Source organism: Protopterus annectens, chromosome 16.part0 (genome assembly GCF_019279795.1).
Source record: "Protopterus annectens isolate FY-2018-M chromosome 16.part0, PAN1.0, whole genome shotgun sequence".
Taxonomy (NCBI): Eukaryota; Metazoa; Chordata; order Ceratodontiformes; family Protopteridae; genus Protopterus; species Protopterus annectens.
Window position 1 is genome coordinate 616,782,377 of NC_056750.1, and position 21,635 is coordinate 616,804,011.

Below are 21,635 nucleotides of genomic sequence, written 5' to 3' on the forward strand. Positions count from 1 at the left end.
CCAGGGAAGAACATGCCAGTATTTTCACATTTCTGACTGGAGTCACCCTCCATCATCCAGCTCTGACCATGTCCCCCTGCCTCTTCTCACTTTTCATTGCTATCCACTTACTCTATCAGTTTAAAAGTATACAGAGTGAATACAAAGGGGTAGCTCCTGAATCATACATCCCATTACATGCACTATTATAGCTGATCCCCTGCACATACCTTCAGATGTACAACATGACTTGTAAAACATAGCTTGTGAAACTGTAAGCAGGGTTCTGCACACAGTTCCTCTATCTGTGGCCATAATATGTGCATAATAGTATTTTGCTTCTCTCATACTTGCACTGCTTAGCATGTTTTGCTGATTTTGCTAAGGTTATATACGCATGTGAGATTTAGATATATGGCCCACACTGCATAGGACCAGTACATGAAACAATGCAATGAAAGGTCTAGCTCCTGATTCAGAGATAACTACAAGGTACAGCTACACAAATGATGTTACATTGTACAAAGCAGGTAGGTGGTGTGCATTACATAAGCAAATGAGCTACATGGCAAGAACAACAGTACTGACTCATGTCAAAGAGCTGTACTGTGAACAAATGATGACTACAGAAACTTTATTAAACTGCAGTTACAGTGGTGTTCTAACCAGCCAGATCCCACAGTATTCTTATGGCTGCATAGCCTATGACTCCATCCATCAATGAAGTAATGTACTCTATTTAAAAAAAAAATATATATATATATATATATATATATATATATATATATATATGGGCCCCCTTCAGAATTTTGAATCTTAAAACTTCGAAACCCATATGATCGAAGACCATATGTTCGAAGTTTTAAAACTTTGAAATTCTGAACAGGGATCGGCATACAGCGTGGACCGGGAGATTTCCCTTGTCCTCACTGTAGTGCAATCTCATAGTTGGTATATTTAAGTTGCGGGGGTCTATTGTAGGGAAAAGTCAAATTGTCAAGATGGCCAAACAAATAAAAGCATTTACAGCCTTCGATCAAACCATACTATGCTTTCAATAAAGTTAGTTTGTATACAATATATATTATTTAAAGGTGTGAACATTATTATACAGTTTCATCCAAAGACAAATGCTATTGAAAATCATACCTTACATTTTGGTATAGCTGACTGCAAAGACTGATGTAGCATGATATACTGGCACAACATGGCAGTATAGAATGAATGCTTGGTGCAAAACTATATGTTATGTATTATGCATAGACATCAGAAAGAGGACCTCTTACTTTATGAAACTATGACATAGTCAAATGTAGGAGATGACGTGTTGCAGCATAATAATCTTAATTTCTAACTTAGAGTGGGTTTCTGTTACATCCAGAAAGTGTTCAACTCAAGGAAGCGACAGCCTTATCAGCAATGATGTGATTAAGTCAGTATTTGTAAGACAGAGAGTGCCTCAGCAGGTGATGTCATAAAATGGTTCACAGTTTGTAAGTCAGGAGGGTAGATTTTTTAAGAGTTTCACCATATGATATCAAGTCCAAAATAGTTGCAATTAAAAGCACAAGGCTGAAGTGGGACACATGATATAGACTGCAAATAACATATTAAATAAAATCCATGCATTAGACTGAATTGACATTCATTTAACAGTTCCACTACAAGCTGTAGGACTTCTCTATTGTAATTACTAAGAAGGCTGAATTCCAAGCTTCCAACATCCTTCACATTATTAGTTCCAAAGAGAAGAATGCAAGTATTAGAATGTCCGAGGAAAGGACAATTTAAACAGCAGCAATAATATAATAGAAGTGCAAAAAACTTGCCTGTTCTCCCAGAAGGAGAAATATTCAAAGTGGCACTAGATCAAAATTTGGCTTGCAAGTCTTGTACTCCAGTGGTTGGTCTTCATGTAAACCCAAGGTCATATGTAGTTCAAGGTAGTGATGTACAGTTATATATAAGAAACTGAGGACATTTGTTAAAGATTCCAGTTCAATAAAACTTGTCAGAGAGTCAAATGAACAGATGTTATCCTGAACTACCAGACACTGTCCAAGATGACAGGCAACCATTTTTCATTAGATGTTATATTTGAAAATACAGATTGACACTACAGTAATTTAGATCAGGATATCATACAAAGTGTAAGTAGTTACAATGAAATATTGTGTAACATGTCTTATGACTCATGGTTTTACAATACTGGTAGTATCAGTGCAAATCCTTCTAAGAAAAGGGAGTATAGTATACTTTCAAGGAGTTAGAAGTAATACTTAATGTGAGGCATGTGATTACGTGGGACCTGGCTCTTGTGAGTAAACTGTCAGTGGAACTATATATATATATATATATATATATATATATATATATATATATATATATATATATATAACTTGCTTGACTCTGGCAGTCAGCAAAACAGTAGCAAATGTTCTTCGTATTGCAATGAGAGGTCTCTAAAGCAGATGCAAAAGATATTTTAGATGGCTTCTTGTTTTTTGTTTTTTTTGTTTTTTTTTCAGAAAAACATTTATTATAGGTGAAGTCCTGGCAGAATATAGAATACTGTTCTGTTCAAACTTTCTAGTGCACTAAGAGAAAATTACTATCATCCTTTGATAAGTTGTGGGATAAAATTGTGGTGGAAGAGTAAGGTAAAAGGCCATAGCAAAACAACCAGGCAACAAGGACAAGACACTTCTTGAAGTTTAAAAACAAATGTGTATGACACATGAAACTGAATGGCTGATTCAGTGGTGCTCTCAATAAGGGAATGATTCTACATACCAAAAGATGTCATTGACCATGCTGTCTGAGACACTGTGATGATGCAACAGGGGTAAGGATAAGCAGGGAATATTCAGTAATGGGGATCAACACTCCTCTTCACAGGGCAAAGTAGATGTTAGAATGAGACAGTAAAGCTGATCTGGACTGACAACTTCTGTTGTAGCAATGTAAAAAGGAAAAAGGGGAGGACAAAATATGAATGTAGTTCCATGTATGTGAAATGAATGTTTCAATGTTCCCTAAATGTAGGAATTAATTCTCGCACATTTGAGAAGCATCAGAGGAGTGTAAAAATAATAATCAGTTTTGTTACAGTTAGTCAGAGAAGTACCTTCTTCAGAAACTAATAACCTTATACACAGCAGTCAATAAAATGTCAAACAAATCTGCTTAGTATTAAAATGCTTAAAGGTAGACAAGCAGAAAAAAAAAAATACAGCGATGCATGGAAGGGGCAAGTGTTGTTAGATTTGCATCACAGCGGTTTGCCTCTTAGGTTTAGGGGAACAATTATTTTTTATCAACACTCTGACAAGCTAGGAAACACAAACTGACATACAAGCCCTACACTAGAGAGCCTGTTGGATTTGGGAGAGAAAACCACTTTTGCTCTTTCCTGTCTGGTTGAAGGAAAGTAGGGGAGGAAATACACAACCAAAAGTTAACTAAATAATAATTAAAAAATCTAATTGTAACTGGAGTGCTTCTGTAAATATACTTTATTGAGGAGGTGGTTCCTTATATCTTAGAACAGTTGTCAGTTCCACGTATTAAAACTGTTTAAATTCAGCTTTTGGTTCTGGTTTGCCTTGTTCCAGGGTCTGTAGAATTTATGAAACTGAAGGGCCATGGTAGCATCTTATCACCCGAAGAAGCTGATGAACAGTGAATTTCTAGTTTAGGAATATGAGATAAATTCATACTTTTCTGTCCTTAACACATTTTCGTTACTCTCTCTCTCTCTTCTACATGGAAGACCAGAGAGCGTACTTGCCACACTGTTGCACTGTGTGTGACCACACCCATGTGATCTGGGTTATAAGGAGCATTTACTGAGTTTGATCTTTAAATTACCTTCTTCTGAGAATTTTAAGTTGGTTATGCTTTTGTCAGCCTTCTAGATACACTGTTCCCATGAGACAACAGCAATTTGTTGTGGGAACTGCAAGGCCATTTATGCTGTAAGATGCTCCTTTGCCTGCACAAAAGCAGAAGAGTCAGGGTGGTCAGAATCCTGACACTGACAATCACATTCAACAGCTAACTTAAGGTTCCCACAGGAAAGCACAATGTATGCTGGTAAACCATCAGAGTGCTTAAACTGAAGTCACATCTGAAGCTACACAAACTTCCTCCTACAGTGTGTTTAACTTTGTCTACTGGAAGGTTACTTCCCGAAATACGTTTTTTTTTTAATATTTGTACAAGAAATAGAGAAATGAAATAAGGTGATCAGTTTTCCTGTGTTGTGGGTATCCAGCCTACTACCAAAACAACATTATCTGCCTTTAAAGTATGCTACATGAACAGAAATGCATTTCAATACCTACAAGCTGTCTGTCATTTTTATTGCATTCACATCTTCTCCTCTAATAGAGAGGGTTCTATTTTGTGCAAAACCGAAATAAGAAACACATTTGCTCACGACAGTCTACAAAGTGCCTACATGATACACTGTATGTTAATAGAGTAAAGGAGGAGATATGAATACAAATTAAAGAATATCATTGGTAGATAATTTTGTGGGCTAAAATATTTTCCTAAATGATCATTACTTTTAAGCTACATTTAAGATACAGACATTGAAGTCATTCATTGGATACAATTAGTAATGGTGATGTCACAGCACCATAGGATTTATAAGGTTGCAGAAACATATTGTGGTTTGATATGAATAACTGCTCTTTGCACAAAAAAGATTATTATTAGTGCATATAGACATAACATATTTATTACAAATAATTATATGTATATATATATATATATATATATATATATATATATATATATATATATCGCACTATGGATTGCATTGATCCACTGTTACTCGAAAATTATTTTGCAGCTTTAGACAGAAAATTATTTTGTAGAATGCTTCAAAGTATTCAAGTAAGTGCAGGCTGATGTGTTTTACTAATGTAAGGGAATGGATGTGATGTGTTACTCACACTTACAAATGTAATTTACATATGGTGTGTGACTTTACTGAAATTGTCAGTCAGTGGGCTAAGGAATTCATTTCCCACACTGTTCTGTAATATATAAGTAGCAAGTGTGTGTTGGTGCTGGAGGTCTTCCCATCTTGCAGAAACCCTGTATTTGTTTTTACTTTTAAGAAAACCCTTTGCTTTAGAGGTTTTATGTTTGCTATATTAATTATGCATGTCATTTGCACTGAAGAACTGATATAGATCCCTCACCACACACACACACACACACACACACACGTGTGTGTGTGTGTGTGTGTGTGTGTGTGTGTGTGTGTGTGTGTGTGTGTGTGTGTGTGTGTGTGTGTTTGTGTTTGTGTAGGCATATATAGGCTATTGCTGAAATCACCTTTTGTCATACCACATACAGATGGACAACTACACCAAGAGCACATTCCATTAAAAAAGCATCCCCCATGCCTTCAACTTGATATAAACTACCTCCAAGATCTTACAACATGACTGTACAACTGCAACTACTGAGAAATTTCTGCTACTGTTTCAAAGTTGACCAACTCAAAATATATTAAATATGAGGCTCTGAAAACAGTGCTCAGTCTAAATGTTTCCTGTTCCATATGAATACTTCCTCTGGTCTTACCTGAAAAGAGACCACTAGCTAAGTGAGACTAACCCGGTCAGCAAAGAATAAATACAATTAAAATAAAAGTTGTATTTCTAGGTATGGGAATTCATAAAATTGGGTCCAGATTATAACTAGTCAGTGGTGGCTTGTGCTATTGGACTGCAGGACTGCAGCCCCCCCCCCAGCTATACAATGTAGGTAGTTGCTGTTTAACCAGTCCGGATTGGCGCTGCACATGTGTGCTCATCTGGACTGCCATTTCACCAGTCCAGATTACAGAGAGAGGCATCTGTACACCGATGCCCAGAGGTCTATGCAGTTTGTAACCACATAGACTGGAAGGAGATCGGACTGCAACATCTGCAGTCACATACATAAGAAACTGGACTACAACATCATCTGATTGGCTCCCGGGAAAGAACGGAAAGGAGATTTGTATTTGACACTCCACTGCAAGGAATATACTCTAAGGGAAAGGATGCTACAAGAGAGGAATATACAAGTGCTGTATGTGTGTGTGTGTGTGTGTGTGTGTGTGTGTGTGTGTGTGTGTGTGTGTGTGTGTGTGTGTGTAATGCCCCAGTTAAATAAACCTGGTAGCTTGAGTTACTCAGGCTCAAACGCTGTACCTTGGGTATAGGTAGTAAGAGCCTGAATTCCCTACCCACCAACACTTGTGAAAACTGTTGAGATATTTGCCTCAGATTTTTGTTCTTTTCTGTTCCTCATAAAATCTGTGGTTTTCTGGATTTTTGTAATCGGTGAATGACAGGCATTTGAATATCAGACTTCAATCTTTTATTCTAGAAATTTTCTAAGTTTATAAGATCAATATTTGAAAATTGTCCCTATTTTTGGGGCTGTATTCCTCCATCATTAGCTTTGTCCATGTTTTCTGTGCTAAGAGGTTGAGAGCTATGATGAGAACTGAATTCACTGAATATGTTTGGGGGCTGTATTCTCCAATTACTGGCTTTGTCTAGGTGTTTTCTGCTAAAAGGTTGAGAGCTATGGTGAGTACTGAATTCACTAAATGATAGCCATTTAAGTTTCAGTCTTCCTGTCTTACAAGAAATAGCTGATTTGGCATAGTGGTATGTTGCTCTGGCTGCAGTGCACAGAGTCTTTGGTTCAAGACTTGACAGTGAAATGCATGGTGGTAACACATTTTATTCTAGCAATTTTCCAAGATTATACAAGCAATGTTTAACATGTGTCTCTGGTTTTGGGGCTTTTGTCCCATCCCCCTAATAAATTTTGGCTTTTTCCAGATTTCTTGTGTTGCAAAGTTAAGAGATACGGTTGAGTGTCAAGTGCATTTTATAAGGAGCTGAGAGCTTCAGGGGAAGAGAAGTTTAGTGCTGCTCATGCTGAGCCTGCTTGCACTGATAATAGCATGACAGGCTGAATACTTGCTTTTGATGTAGAAGGTTGTGCGTTCTACTCTCACAGTATTTAGATGCATTGCTGATACTGTATGTGTTGTACTTTTAAAGGGGGTGGGTGCTGCAGTCCTGAGAATGTCCTCTTTGGCAGAGATACCTAAACTATGAACCTATCAGCTTGCCATCTGTTCCCTATTGCAATATTACTAACTTATCTTTTTTTTAATGTAACATAGGCAATTTATTCCTCAAGGGCAACAGGTACTTTTTGTAGATGAAACAATGAAATATTAAGTTGGTTGCAAGCAGCAACCTCTTCATTAGTTACAGATATCTTTAATGTGGAATTATTTAGATGACTTTTACTTCTGCAGAGATTGTGCATATTTATTGATACTGGTGGATTATAGAAGTTTGAGTATGCTTTTATGATGGAAATGTTCTGGATTGGGCAATTTTGTCATTATTGGTGCATGCATTTTGTTTAATTGTTTACTGGAAAAATGTTCAAAACAATGAATTTAAAATGCCCTCTAACAACTGTACTGTATTATACAAAGAATATAGTTTAATACAGTCAGGAAGGTGGTTATTGATTATCTGATCAGTTCAGGTACACCTCTTCCCAGTTCTTGACTGGATGTGTTTGATTAGGAACCAGTTAAATCAACTGTCTTCAAGCACAAACTTTTGTTACTGAATATTTTCACTGATTGAGTCTGAATTCTACTGAAAGTGATGAATCCAGACTGAAACAATCACTTCTCTTAGGTCTTCGGGGTTTTTTTTTGGGGGGGGTACTTATTGTTGTAGGATTTCTTAGGTTCATAGGTTCATAGGTAGGTACTAGGCTATCGGCCCTAGGGCCTACACAAGCCTAGCCAAAAAGGTACTCTGGCTTTCACCACCCAGGAAAATTAATTTCCTGTGCCCCTGTTGAGCAGAGCCATAGAGGTGATCCCTGGGGTGAATTTCCTATTTCCCATCCAATCATCAAGATTTTTCTTGAAGAGTGCTAATGAGGAGCTTTGTTTGATATAGATAGGTAGTTTGTTCCAGAGTATGGGAAGTGTTTGGGACAGGAATCTATCCCTCCAACATGTTCTGTTTATTGTGGTGACAAGGTTTAGGTCCTTAGAACATGTAGCTCGGATGGATTGGGATTTCTTTATGTGGAGCATGTCCAACAGCTCTGGGTTTGACATAGCTTTGTATGTTAGGCAGAGATCACCTCTGCATAGGCAATATGTGACAGAGTAAAGCTGGTATTTTTTGAGACGGTCTGCGTAGGGCATCTGTTTGAGGCCGGAAATCCTCATTGTGAGGTATTTCTGAGGCCTTTCCAGTTGTTGTAGATGTCTTGTGAGGTACATACCAAAAGGGGTGCTGTACTCTATAATGGGTCTAATGAGTGAAAAGTAGAGGGGAACAATGATCTCTTTTTTCCTGGATGAGAAACCTTTTGTGATGAGGTGTGCCACGTAGAAGGATTTCCTGACTACTCTGGTGATGTGATTATCAAAGGAGAGACTACTTCTCCACCTGTGTCCCAAGGTCACTTATTACCCTTTCGGTGTTAAGTAGACTACCACCTATGTGGTAGCTCTTTTACCAAAGAGGATGACAATACACTTTTTGGCACTGAGCTTGAGGCCATGGCTTTGACACCTGGCATCTGTCTTACATTGATAGGAGTTTCAATTATGGCTCCTAGTTTACAGTCATCTGAGAACTTCATTAGCCAAAGACCTTCTGTGTTAGCCTGCACTTCAGAAAAGTAGATACCAAACAGGAGAGGACCCAGGACCGAACCCTGTGGTACTCCACTTGTCACTGGTCTGAAGTTGGATTTGGAGTATGCTACTTTCACAGTGTGGGTTCTGTCAGTGAGCCAGTTGGCAACCCATCTTGTGACATAGGGATTTATACCTAGTTTAGTGAGTTTATCTATAATTCCAGAGTGGGGGATGGTGTCAAACGCCTTGGTGAGATCTAGATAGGCTGTGTGAACCACCATACCCTCATCTACGGCTTTGGTGACTGCTTCAAAGAAGTCTATCAGGTTTAGGAGACATGATCTGCCTTTTACAAACCTGAACTGGGTGGGATCCAGAGTTTGGAGATTACCAATGTCTTTGTTTATAAGTTCCATGAAGATATGTTCCATGACCAGGTTCGTTAGTCTAATGAGGTGGTAGTTCCCAGGGTCCGTGGTGGCTCCCCCTTTGTGAAGTAGGAAAACTGTTGCTGTGCGCCATTCAGTGGGCACAAAGCCTGAGGTGAGACTGTGATTGAACATGGTGCTTAGGTGCGGTGCCAGTTCATTCTGTAGTTCATGTAGAATGCAGCCTGGGATGTTGTCAGGTCCCATGGATGCTGTGTTTTTGGCTTTGAAGAGTGTGGTTTTTACAAGTACAGCCATGATTACAGGAACTTTGCATTCTTCAGATATAGAGATGGGCTCTTTAGGGGGTGAGAGGGGGGGGGTAAAGTTAATACTGAACCTATCTGCCAGGATGTTGGCAATATCAGTTGGTTCTGTATATTTAGTGCCATTGTGCTGTAACTCAGAGCAGATCTGAGTGTTGCCATTGAGATTCTTGACATAGCTATAGAATGCTTTGTGGTTGTCTTTAGAATCAGTGGAGATTTTGTTTTCGTAACTAGCTTTGGAGGATTTTATGAGAGATCTCAGCTTCTTACTGAGGCTGACCAAGGAGTTCCTCCACTCATGGGATTTTACTCTTTTTTGCAACAGTTTCTTTCTTCTGTTGTAGAGTTTGTTTATGGCAGGGTATCACCAGATTGTCTTCCTTTTTTTGGAGGATAGCATCTTGGTTCTGTTAGGGATAGCACGATCCATGCACTTTTGTAAGTGCTTATAAAGTGCATTTGTGTAGGATTCAGCAGTAGTACCGCTATTGTCCGTCTGCATCTGTGTCGTGAAGTTTGTCACTTCTGTTTTAAGAAGTGTGAAGTTAGCTTTGGAGAAATTTTTTACAGTGGTTTCCCTAATGGGGGGTGGGGGTGGGATGCGGGATTTGGATGTCTAGGATGATTAGCTTGTGGTCGGATCTGACCAACGAGGAACTGACCTCTGGTGTGGAACACCGGTAGCACATGTTGGTAATGACCAAGTCTAGGATATTGCTGCCCCTGGTGCGGGTGTGGATAAGTTGATCAAAGGCATTGGAATTTATGAATTCCAGAAAACGTTGAGCAAAAGACTTGGTACACGAGTACTTTTCCTAGTTAATGGTGGGTTAGTTGAAATCACCCATTATTAGGGTGTTGGGTTGTACCCTAATATTTTCCAGTGTATCAAGAAATGAAGAGTGGGAATTCCGGGGCATGGTGGGGGATCTGTAGCAAGTTACAGTTTGGACTGCAGTCTTGCCCAGAGTTAGTTGCACTTGGATAATCTTGGATGCATTATGCTGAGCAACTAGCCTGGAGGTGTGGATATCCTTAATGAATTATGGACACGCCTCCACCTTTAGTGTTTTGGTCCTGGTTAGGTGGCTGAAAGGTGTGGTTTGAATTATAGCCTGGTAATGCAGGAGTGCCCTCTGGAACCTTGAACCAGGTCTCTGTCACTGCACAGATGTCGATGTTCTCCAATTTAAGGAGTGCCTCTAGTGAATGCATTTTGAGGTTTAGACTTCAAGCATTGAGTAGCATTACCCTCAGATTTTGCTTCTTGTACCTGTTACAGTGGTGAATTTGTCATTTGAACCTTGCCTAAAAAAAGCACTATAGGTGTTGCAAGAGCCTTAGCCAGTATCCAGAATCCCAAGGGCGTCAAGTGCAGACCATCTCCGGCAAAGCATCTTGGTCTGTCGATCATGTCATCCCAAGCAGACAGATACTGGATCCTCTTAGAATGACACCAGAAGCTTAGCCAATTGTTGAAGTCAATTATTTTGTCCTTGTACTGTGGTATCATTCTAGGTGATGGCAGGATGCTACTCAGGGCTAGGGTCATACCTGCCTAGGCTACAAGATCAAAGAGCTCCTCCATGTCTCTTTTCAAGTAGTCCAGGAAGGTATGTCTCAGGTCATTTCAAACCAACATGGACAATGACAAAGTCATATTTGTACTTGTTGTGGAGTGACCTAAGTGTGTGCCTTATGTGGTGGATCCTGGCACCCGACAGGAAGTTGACAGTAACTTTCTCCTTGTTTAGCCTGGTGAGTGGAACATCAGTGTGCCTGACTATAGAGTCACCTATGACTAGAGTGTTGTGTACGTTGTTATGCCTTATGGGCTGTGATTGAGTGGCACACTGAGTTTGTGGGCTTTGTGTCATTTGGGTTGTGTTGGGAAGTGGAGCTTGCTTGCATTTCTGTTTTGGAGGTCTCTGTTGTTTGAGCAGATTTTTATTGAGAGCCTCCGTGAATATAGGCATGTGTTTTGTGTTGCTATGTATGTGTTTTGGTGGTGTAGGTTTTGAGGGACTATGTGATGAGTGTGGTGTGGTGCAAGTGTTTACCTTCTCCTCTTGACTGTCTAGTCTAGTCTTGGGTGAAGAGAGATTTGCTTCTAGTTTGGCTATATAAGTGCATTTCTCACAGGTTGTAGTGTTGGGTGGTAGGAGGAGAGGGTTTTCTGTGTACATGAGGCAATTGCTGCATTGCCCCAAGATGCCCAGATTCATCAGGTAGACAGGAGAAAACACTGGGAGCTGACCCTTAGACATGCCTGGATAGGTGCTTATTTATTAAGTACTAAAAACTGTTTTCCTTTAGACAAGTGAGGAATGTTAAGTGCTGTAGTAATTTGTAGCTTATTTAGTGCTTACAACGAGTTCTGAACAAGTGCTGAGATCAAAGAAACAGATTTGAGTGCTAAAACTAAAAAATCTGGCTAGTTCTAAGGGAAATTTTGAAGAGCAGACTTTATGGCGCCGGGAATAGTTTAACCCTAGCTAAATGGCAATGCATAAAGTGTATTTTTTATTTATTTATTTATTTTTTTAATATAACAGTAGCAAATGAGCAAACTGATTTAAACAACCTAACCAATTAACCAATAAAAAGCTAAAAACTGAGCCCCTTTCCAGCAGTCTTCGATCAGACAAGTTCTAACTGCACACTCCTGCCACTAGGGTGCAGGGAACCTTCTCCAAAAAAAGATGGTCTGGATTAGTGCTCATGTTATACAAACAAAGCTAGATTCATCAGGTCTGAATTTAGTCTATGCTACAGCTGCCGCACAATTTTCCCGGCTGAAAAATACCTATCAACTGTCCAGATTTTCACAGAATGAATAGATTTTTGCTTCTTATTTTTGGTTTGTTCATCATAAATTTGTGGTTTTCTGGCAAATCATTTAGGAATGAAGTCATTTAATAATGACAGACATTGAGTTTCAGAATTCATACCCTTCAGAAAAATGCATGCTAAAGCAAGACCTGTTATTCTATCAACTAAGTTTATAGAAGAGCATATTTTAGTACTGTTTGTTTGTTCCCCCAATATATTTGGCCTTGTCCAGATTTCCTGCAGTAAGAGGTTTAGAGGTATGCGCAAATAAATTGCTTTATAGAATTAGGTATATCCAAACCTCTCAACTGTCCCCAATTTTGGCTCAAAATGTTGCTCTCCCCCTAATAATCCCTCTGCAAAATGGCAATTTTGGAGGAAACGTGGAGGGTTTACAATTAATAAACAATTGTAATGATCAGACTTACACATTATTTTTACTTTAGAAATGCATGTAGATTCTCTTATTTTGTCAACTGCTCAACTTAACAGTATTAATATTAAAAAAGTGTCCCTTCTTTGACAGGTTCCCAGCTGTATTGTGTGGCTATTTTATATTTTTGCATCACAGTTTGGTCCATTTTTCATAAAATTCTGGTTATCTGGCAAATTAGTGGCAAATCATTAAAGACTGAAGTTAGAAAATAATGACTGACATTTCAGTTTCAGATTTCATACCCTTCAGAAAATTCATATTAATGCAAGACCCACTATTCTATTACCTTTCTAAGTTTATAAGAGCAATATTTAAAAAGTGTCCTTATTTTTGGGCCTTTGTCCCACTTCTATTTATGGCTTTTTCTAGATTTCTTGTTCTGAGGTTGAGAGTTATGACAAATGTGTCAGAGCCATCACCACCAGTCAGAGACATTTCAAATTGTGACATACTTGTTGTACCCCACTCCCCCCTGTAGTGACTCTGGATGTGTCCAACCAAGGCAAGGAGCAGTTATGCAGTTTAAGTGTGCAAAGTATCCCCCCATCCAGGGTAGACAGACGTACTACAGTGCCTTTTTATCTGTCCATGATTTTGCAGAATGTTACGGTTTTCTGTCATATTTTTATACTGTTGATTTATGTTTCTTATTATTCAGAAAATGCATGTTGTTGCATTGCCTGTTGCTCTGTGTTTAAGTAGCAATGCTTTAATGGCCATCAGGTAAGCCTGTCTGAGATTGTAAGATGCAAGTAAGCTTTAATAAGCATACTGTTAAAGAATTATCAACATTGAAAGCCTTTTTGCTGTTGCCATGCAAAATATTCACAAAAGATAACGTATATGTCTTAGGTACTGAACTGCATATGACAGTATTTGTAATAAAGGACAGGATTACAGTATTTTCAGAAGCTCATTAGATTTACTGGAGACTTGAAGTCATCTTTGCAGACTTTACCCGTAAACTAAACAGAGTGCTAATCTATCATATGTGGTCCAAAACTTGTGCAGTAATCCTTTAAGCAATTTATCTTGAGCTTCTTTGTTGTTTGCTGTTCATTTTTTACTTTGATCATGTTTTCCCTATGAAATAAGTAGATAGTTGTTGTCAGACAGCAGGTCTTTTTTGGACAAGAAACATTTTTACAAGTGGGGCTAATCGGTATCACAGAACTTTCAGCATGTTACTTGGTACTTTTATAAAGCTGAATATAAATTATAATTAGAACTGCAGTGCAAGGAGAAGTGGTTTGAGTTTATTGCTGCTTGTTTTTTTATACTTGATTTCAACTGGCATTCCAGTAATAGGTTCATAGGTAGGTACAAGGCTATCGGCCCCAGGGCCTAAAGAAGCCTAGCCATAACTATTCCCTGGCTATTGCTTCACAAAAATATTTACTTTCCTGGACCCCTGTCTAGCAGGGCTGCTGATGTGATCCCCGGGGTGAATTTTCTGTCTCCCATCCAATCATCAAGGTTCCTCTTGAAGAAGGACATTGAGGTACTCTGCCTGACATGTATGGGCAGCCTATTCCAGAGTATAGGGAGTCTCTGGGTCAGGAACTTATCCCTCCAGCATGTTCTATTCATCGTGATGACAAAGTTAAGATCCCTGGAGCTTGTGGCTCGGAGGGATTGGGATTTCTTTAAGTGTAGCATGTCCAACAACTCTGGGTTTGACATGGCCTTGTATGTTAGGCAGAGATTGCCTCTGAGTAGGTGATATGCAACAGAGTATAGCTGGAGTTTCTTTAGATGGTCAGCATAAGGCATCTGCTTTAGGCCTGTGATTCTTTTTGTGAGGTATTTCTGCAGCCTTTCTAGTTGTTGCAGATGTCTTGTGAGGTACATACCAAATGGGGCATTGTATTCTATAATGGGTCTAATGAGGGATGGGTACAGAGGGACAATGACCTCCTTTTTTCTGAATGAAAAGCCCATAGTGATGAGGTGTGCCACATAGAAGGATTTTCTAACTATTGTGGCTATGTGGTTATCACAGGTGAGACCACTGTCTACCTGTGTCCCTAGGTCTCTTATCACACTTTTGGTGTCTAGTATACTGCCACCTATGTGGTAGTTCACAGGTATGTGTTTTTTCCCAAAGGGAACAACTATACATTTTTTGGCATTTAGCCTGAGCCCATGGCTCTGGCACCAGGCATCTGTTTTGGTAAGGCCCTTTTATAGTATAATCACATCATTTGGGGATTCAGTAATGGCTCCCAGCTTGCAGTTATCTGGGAACTTTGAAAGCCAAAGTCCCTTTGTGTTGGCCTGTACTTCAGAGAAGTAGATGCCAAACAAGAGTGGTCCTAGGACAGAACCCTGCGGTACACCACCTGTCACTTGTCTGTAGCTGGATTTGGAGTTTAGCTACTTTTACAGTGTGTGTTCTGTCAGTAAGCCAGTTTGCAACCCATTGAGTGATGTAGGGATTAATGCCCAGCTTAGTAAGTTTATCTATGATTCCAGAGTGGGGGATAGTGTTGAAAACCTTGGCGAGGTCCAAGTAGGATGTGTAAACCACCTTACCCTCGTCCACGGCTCTGGTGACTGATTCGAAGAAGTCGATCAGGTTCAAGAGGCATGACCGGCCCTTCATGAACCCAAACTGGGTGGGGTCCAGTGTTTGAAAGTTGCCAGTGTTTTTGTTTATAAGTTCCATGATAATACGTTCCATGGCCTTTAAAAAGTAATTTATTTTTTCATGCGACACAAACTTTTTGTTTCAATCTAGATATTAAGTAAGCTGTCATGTAGCCAATGCATTGAAATATTTATTTTCTTCCCTACTTCATTTTGTCTTGCTTGGACTCTCATAATGATGGTTTGGCACCCAGGGCAGCATATTTAATTAAAGTCCCAGGTTTTGTGGTTTTGAGCATAGCTCCATCGCTTTCTAGTTGGCCACACCCCTTCCCATTGACCTCACCCATTCAACTGTCTCCTGCAGCCCCCCCCCCTTTGATTTGAAGTCACCAGCCGCCACTGTAACTAGTTGTTTATGGCTAGCATGGTGTGTGTGTGTGTGTGTGTGTGTGTGTGTGTGTGTGTGTGTGTGTGTGTGTGTGTGTGTGTAGCTAGATAGATATTGTGGGTATGTTTTGACATGTACACCAGCAAACATATGGAGAAAACAGTTATTTGTACAAACAGCCACATAGATACAGCTGTGAACAACATCACCTACCAGTATAGAGGTTTAGTTTCAGTAATGTCCTTTGGTAAGATCTTTGTGAATTCTTTCACTGCTAATGATGAAACTTGTATCAGGAGTGTAATGAGATTTTTTTTTATTCCCAGAAAGGAAGAACTGTGAGTGTGTGTATGGCTAATACTTTTTAAAGAATAGAACTGATAAGCTTCAGTACTGTGGTCTGGAGAGGTTTTATCCATTTTAGGTAAATCATTTTAGACCACAGAGTCCTATGCAATAATTACTGTCCCTTTGAGTAATCAGTAAGGGAAATTATTAGAAGGAAGACAGGGAAATCATTTGACCCCTTCCCCTTAATCCAGCTTAGAAAAAAATACTATTTGCAAACACAGATTTTTGCCCATATGTTTTAAATATTTTGGAAAACCTTGAATTTTAACTTAAAAGCAGCTAATTCCGGTTACTTAAAATGAAAGTGAATCATGATGCTTCATGCATACTTGTGGCATGTAAAATACTGAAGATACATAGAAAATCTTTAAAATTCACTTTCTAGTTTAGATTTTTTTGAAAAGTAGGCTTAAAACAAAGAATTTGTGCATGAAATATGTTACTTTTGTATATATAACTAAACCTTAATAATTTAGTGAGATACATTGTTTTAAGACCATTCTAAAAGAAACCAGGCAAATGGTCGATAATGCTCTTAAGAATAAATATAAAAACATGATTAAAAAGATGGATGGAAGAGGTTAACCTAAAAAACTGTAATGAGCCTAAACCAAGTGAGGAGTAGGGGGTTGGCAGAACAAAAGATGAAACTGAAAGGCAGTAGATATGAAATTGTTGAAATAAAAATATAAACATTAGTTAATAAAAAGAATTGCACAGATAAACGTTCAGGCAAAATAATGTGAGCTAACACAGCAGTGTTTATCAATCTTGACCCTACTTTACTGTTACTTACTTACTTTACTTTACTGCGGTTCCATTTATACACAAGAGCAGTTTCGTCATACCTGTGGATCATTGCACCTCTGCGGTCTAAAAAGTGAGTCTGTTAGTGCAGTGAACTTTGTCTGAGTTGTTACATGCTCAATTAATTAAAAAAAAACTCACACAAAAATGGATCAGTTCTCTGGTATGGTGTAAATAACCAAAAGTAACCATAAAACTCCAAAGAATTACGCCAGATGTAGTAAAACTTGACTGAATCGTTTTATTAAAAATCTTGTTACACTGGTTTAGCTCTTTTGGCCTAATTTAAACGGACACAATCAGAACCATTAAAACAATTTTGCTGCCTCATTAAATATTTTTTTTTTAAAAAACATGTGACACATCCCATTGCTTCCTTAAAGGTACACTAATAAAATACAGAACATAAACTATATTAGTTTACTATAACCAGTCCAAGTTTGCTTGAAACATGCCTTTTTGTTATCTCTTGATTTTAAAATGTCTCTCAGTTTAAACAACTGCTAAATCCTTGACAAAACGATTTCTTAATTAACCAACTATGTTTTGGAGCAGTAAGAATTAAGATGACAGATAAGAGTGAACATGTCATCTCTACCAGGTTTGAATGACATGATATCAGTAGGTAATGAATTAAGACATCGTTTTTCAAGGATTTAGCATTTTTTTAACTGAAAGACATTTTAAGATCAAACGATAACAACAAAATATGTTTGTTTGAATCAAAATTAGACTGTTTGCAATAAACTGCATTTTACTATATTTTATGTTCCATATTTTATTAGTGTACCTTTCAGGCAACAATGGGATGGGTAATAATATACTCAGTTAAAAAATGTTGGAACTTCTTTGCATGTAAGCCTGACATTTTTGCTATATTGAAGACTACTTCACAAAAGTATTGCTGAGCTGTTTTTGAAGTATGAGATTTCACTGCTTGAAAAATCTATTACCAGAATTGTTGCTAAAATCCTGAATGTCTTGCCTTTAAATGTTGCATTGAGAGAACTCCACCAGGCTGTCTTTAATGCCTGAGATACCTGAAGTCCTACTAACCAAATTCTGAATTGCAAGACATGATGATTGAAACATTTAATGTTCACATATACCTGACGTCCTGCTACTTGGATTCTTTATTGTACAGTCTTTCAGGTGATGGAATCCATGATGCTTTGTATTTTATTCTGTTATCTGTTATCTAAAATAGGAATATTTGTTGTTGCTGCTGTTCTGATTGTTTTTTGAATTATAGTCACATAATTGAAAAGATAAAGAAAGATTCATGAAGTAACTATTTTAGCAATAACCCACGAATAGGTGTGCACATAAAAGAATCTACCCAAGGTAAAACCCTAGTGATAAAACAAAACCATCTGTGGGAAAATCCTGTGATACCCACATCTAGGAGTGGATTATTGTCATTATCAAAAACCTTATTTAAGAAAGGAATTACTTGCCTGTCTTAAATAATTAAATAATTACAAACAAAACCACGTAGTCTTAAATAATGCCATTTTATAATGACACTTTAGTGTTCCTCCACATTTTCATTGTTTACTGATGTTTGTAAAGTACATAGGTACACTGCACGGGATATAGTTCAGAAGAAAGGCCCACAACAACAGTGTAGTGTCCTGGAAATCACAGATGCACAGGTGAAAACAGCCCTTTCAAAAGCCAAAAACACAGCGTCAGTGGGGCCAGATGGTGTCCCAGGCTGCATCTTGCATGAACTACAGAATGAACTAACCCCCCACCTAAACACGCTGTTCAACCTCAGCCTCTCCACAGGTTACATGCCCATAGAATGGTGCAAAGCAACAGTTATTCCACTCCATAAAGGAGGGGCCACAACTGACCCTGGTAACTGTCGCCCCATAAGCCTGACTAGCCTGGTCTGCAAGGCTATGGAGCGCATCATCATGGAACTCATTAACAAAGACATTGGGAACCTCCAAACACTTGACCCGACCCAGTTCGGCTTTGTTAAAGGCAGATCATGCCTACTAAACCTGGTTGACTTCTTCGAGACAGTCACCAAGGCCATAGCCGAGGGAAAGGTTGTTCACACAGCCTACTTTGACCTCACCAAGGCTTTTGACACCATTCCCCACTCGGGTATTACAGAAAAACTCACCAGCCTAAACATAAACCCCCCACGAGATGGGTTGCCAACTGGCTTACAGACAGAACTCACACGGTAAGAATAGCGGGCTCCAGGTCCGACTCTAAACCATTCACAAGTGGTGTCCCACAAGGCTTGATCCTGGGACCCCTACTTTTCGGCATATACTTCTCAGAAGTACAGGCAAACACAGGAGGACTATGGCTAACCAAGTTCGCTGATTACTGCAAACTGGGAGCCATAACTGACTCTCTGGCTGACACAGACATCCTCCAAAAGGACCTTACTGAGACGGACACCTGGTGTCAAAGTCATGGCCTCAAGCTAAATGCCAAAAAATGCATAGTCATCCCGTTTGGGAAAAATAAAACACCCACGAATTGCCACATAGGTGGTAGCCCCATAACTACAGAAGAGTTAATAAGAGATCTGGGGACCCAGGTAGATAGTAATCTCTCCTTTGACAATCATATTGCCAAAGTAGTTAGGAAATCCTTCTATGTGGCCCTAAAGTGTTCACATCTAGAAATAAAGAGGTTATAGTGCCCCTCTACTCGTCACTCATCAGACCCATCATAGAGTACAATGCCCCATTTGGGATGTACCTCACAAGACACTTCCAACAGCTGGAGAGACCACAAAAGTACCTCACCAAGAGGATTACTGGCCTCAAACATATGTCTTATTCAGCCCGACTGAAAAATCTCTGGCTGTACTCAGTGGCATATCGCTTACTCAGAGGTGATCTCTGCCTGACTTACAAAGCCATGTCCAGCTCAGAATTGATGGACATGCTCCACTTAAAGAAATCCAAGTCACTGCAAGCCACGCGCTCTAGTGAGATAAACCTCACCACAACAATAAATAGAACATGCTGGAGGGATAGATTCCTGTCACAGAGACTCCCCATGCTTTGGAACAAAATTCCAAACCTCATTAGGCAGAGCCCTTCACTAACACGCTTCAAGAGAAAACTTGACGAGTGGATGGATAATAGAAAATACACCCCTAGGATCACTTAATTGGCTCTGCTTGACAGAGGATCAGTTAATTAATCAATGGGGTGGTGAAAGCTGACACACTCTGGCTAGGCTTATAAATGCCCTCGGGCAGATAGCCTAGTACCTACCTATGAACCTATGAATAAATCTATAAAAACTGGTTTTATTTAGTGACTGTAATTCTTATTTTTTTAACTCCCCCCCCCCCCCACACACACACACACGCACACACACACAAACATAAGGGACAGAGCACATATTTTGAGGTAGAATTCACAGATATTCTTGAAAAGCATGTGTACTTGAAAGGTATGCCAGGAATTTCTGTACTAGACTACATTTACTGAATGGTGAATATACTGAGAAAACTAATTGGAGAATTTTGCTTGCTGCCAAGTTCATTCAGCTGTCCAGCATGTAGTTTTTATGCTTGGAATTCAGTTTATACATGTCATTTGTCACACACAACAATGAACTACTTTTAAGCTTTGCACTAACTACAGAGAAAACAGAGATTTCTGTGCTGACTAGTACATCTGTGAGGTGCAAGCAAAAATGTATGAGGAACTGAACCAAAATATTTGGAAAATGAGAGATGTTATGCTGGACAGTGAGAAGTAAGGTTAATGGCACTATGACTGATTGTAGTACAATTAACTGTGCCTGTCAGCTATCCATAGGTGTGCAGAAACTTGTGATTTATTTAATATTTTGCTCTATCCCTCAAAATATCTGAAGAGAGCTTTACTTAGTATATCGCAGTAGAAAGTCTGGCTGTTCAACAGTACTTAAGTGGCCAGATTTCTTTCTATTAGGATATACTCGATTTACAATGGGCACACTGATTAGGTGTTCGATTAGCATGTGCACTTTTGAATACTAATCACTGTGTATTATGCAATTTGCAACAATATCCCTGTTGCCTAGGTTTGAATTAAATATCTGTAAAGCTCATAAATCTTAAGGTAAACCACAACTTTAAAGTCCAGTGCCCACATACTCAAAGACGTAAATTATTTTAACAAAGCTGGATGAAATACACATCACTTTTACTTGCTACTCCCTGCTTTCTAACAGGAAACAATGTTAGTGTCTACAGTGCTACATAATACATGGAATTTATGTGTGCAGGTGGGGTAGGAAGTATAATTCTTACCTCAGATAGATAACTTTTTACTAGATAATTTATGAAGGATTTTTTACAAGACATAGTACTCTGATTTTTTTTTTATAACTAAAGTGTTTAATTCTGAAAATATGTGGTTACATTTTGTATCAATTTTATGAGGAATAAAGTGTCAGTTAACTCTTATACAATGTTCACTGCATACTAAATATCAAAGCTGTGCTAGGTTCAATTAGAAAGCCCACTGAACAAATATTAATCAAACCCAGTTAAATATTGTGTGTACATATAGGGTGTCCATCCAGCCTGATATCTCTGGTACAGTAGCTGTTGTTCCGAGGTCATGCTAGAGAGAAAGATAGACCACCCAGAGACTGCCACTTCTCTGGAACAAGCTTCCAATTCACATGAAACAGAGACTCTCCCTGACCCCCTTCAAACGCAACCTAGATCAATATATGGGTGACTGCAAATTCACTCCTGGGGTGGTGCTCATGTCCCTCCTGGACAGTGGAAGTCCGTATTAACTACCACAGACTCTTACCTCTGAGAACATCACTCACCTACTCACAGACAGTTGAAGCAACTTGG

General features: G+C 38.9%; 1 protein-coding gene across 1 annotated transcript in view; it reads right to left on the minus strand.

Moving 5' to 3' along the window:
* Positions 1-21,635, minus strand: part of LOC122790366 (solute carrier family 2, facilitated glucose transporter member 6-like) — a 146,910-nt gene that overhangs the window by 97,620 nt on the left and 27,655 nt on the right. The gene's annotated exons all lie outside the window — the stretch shown is intronic.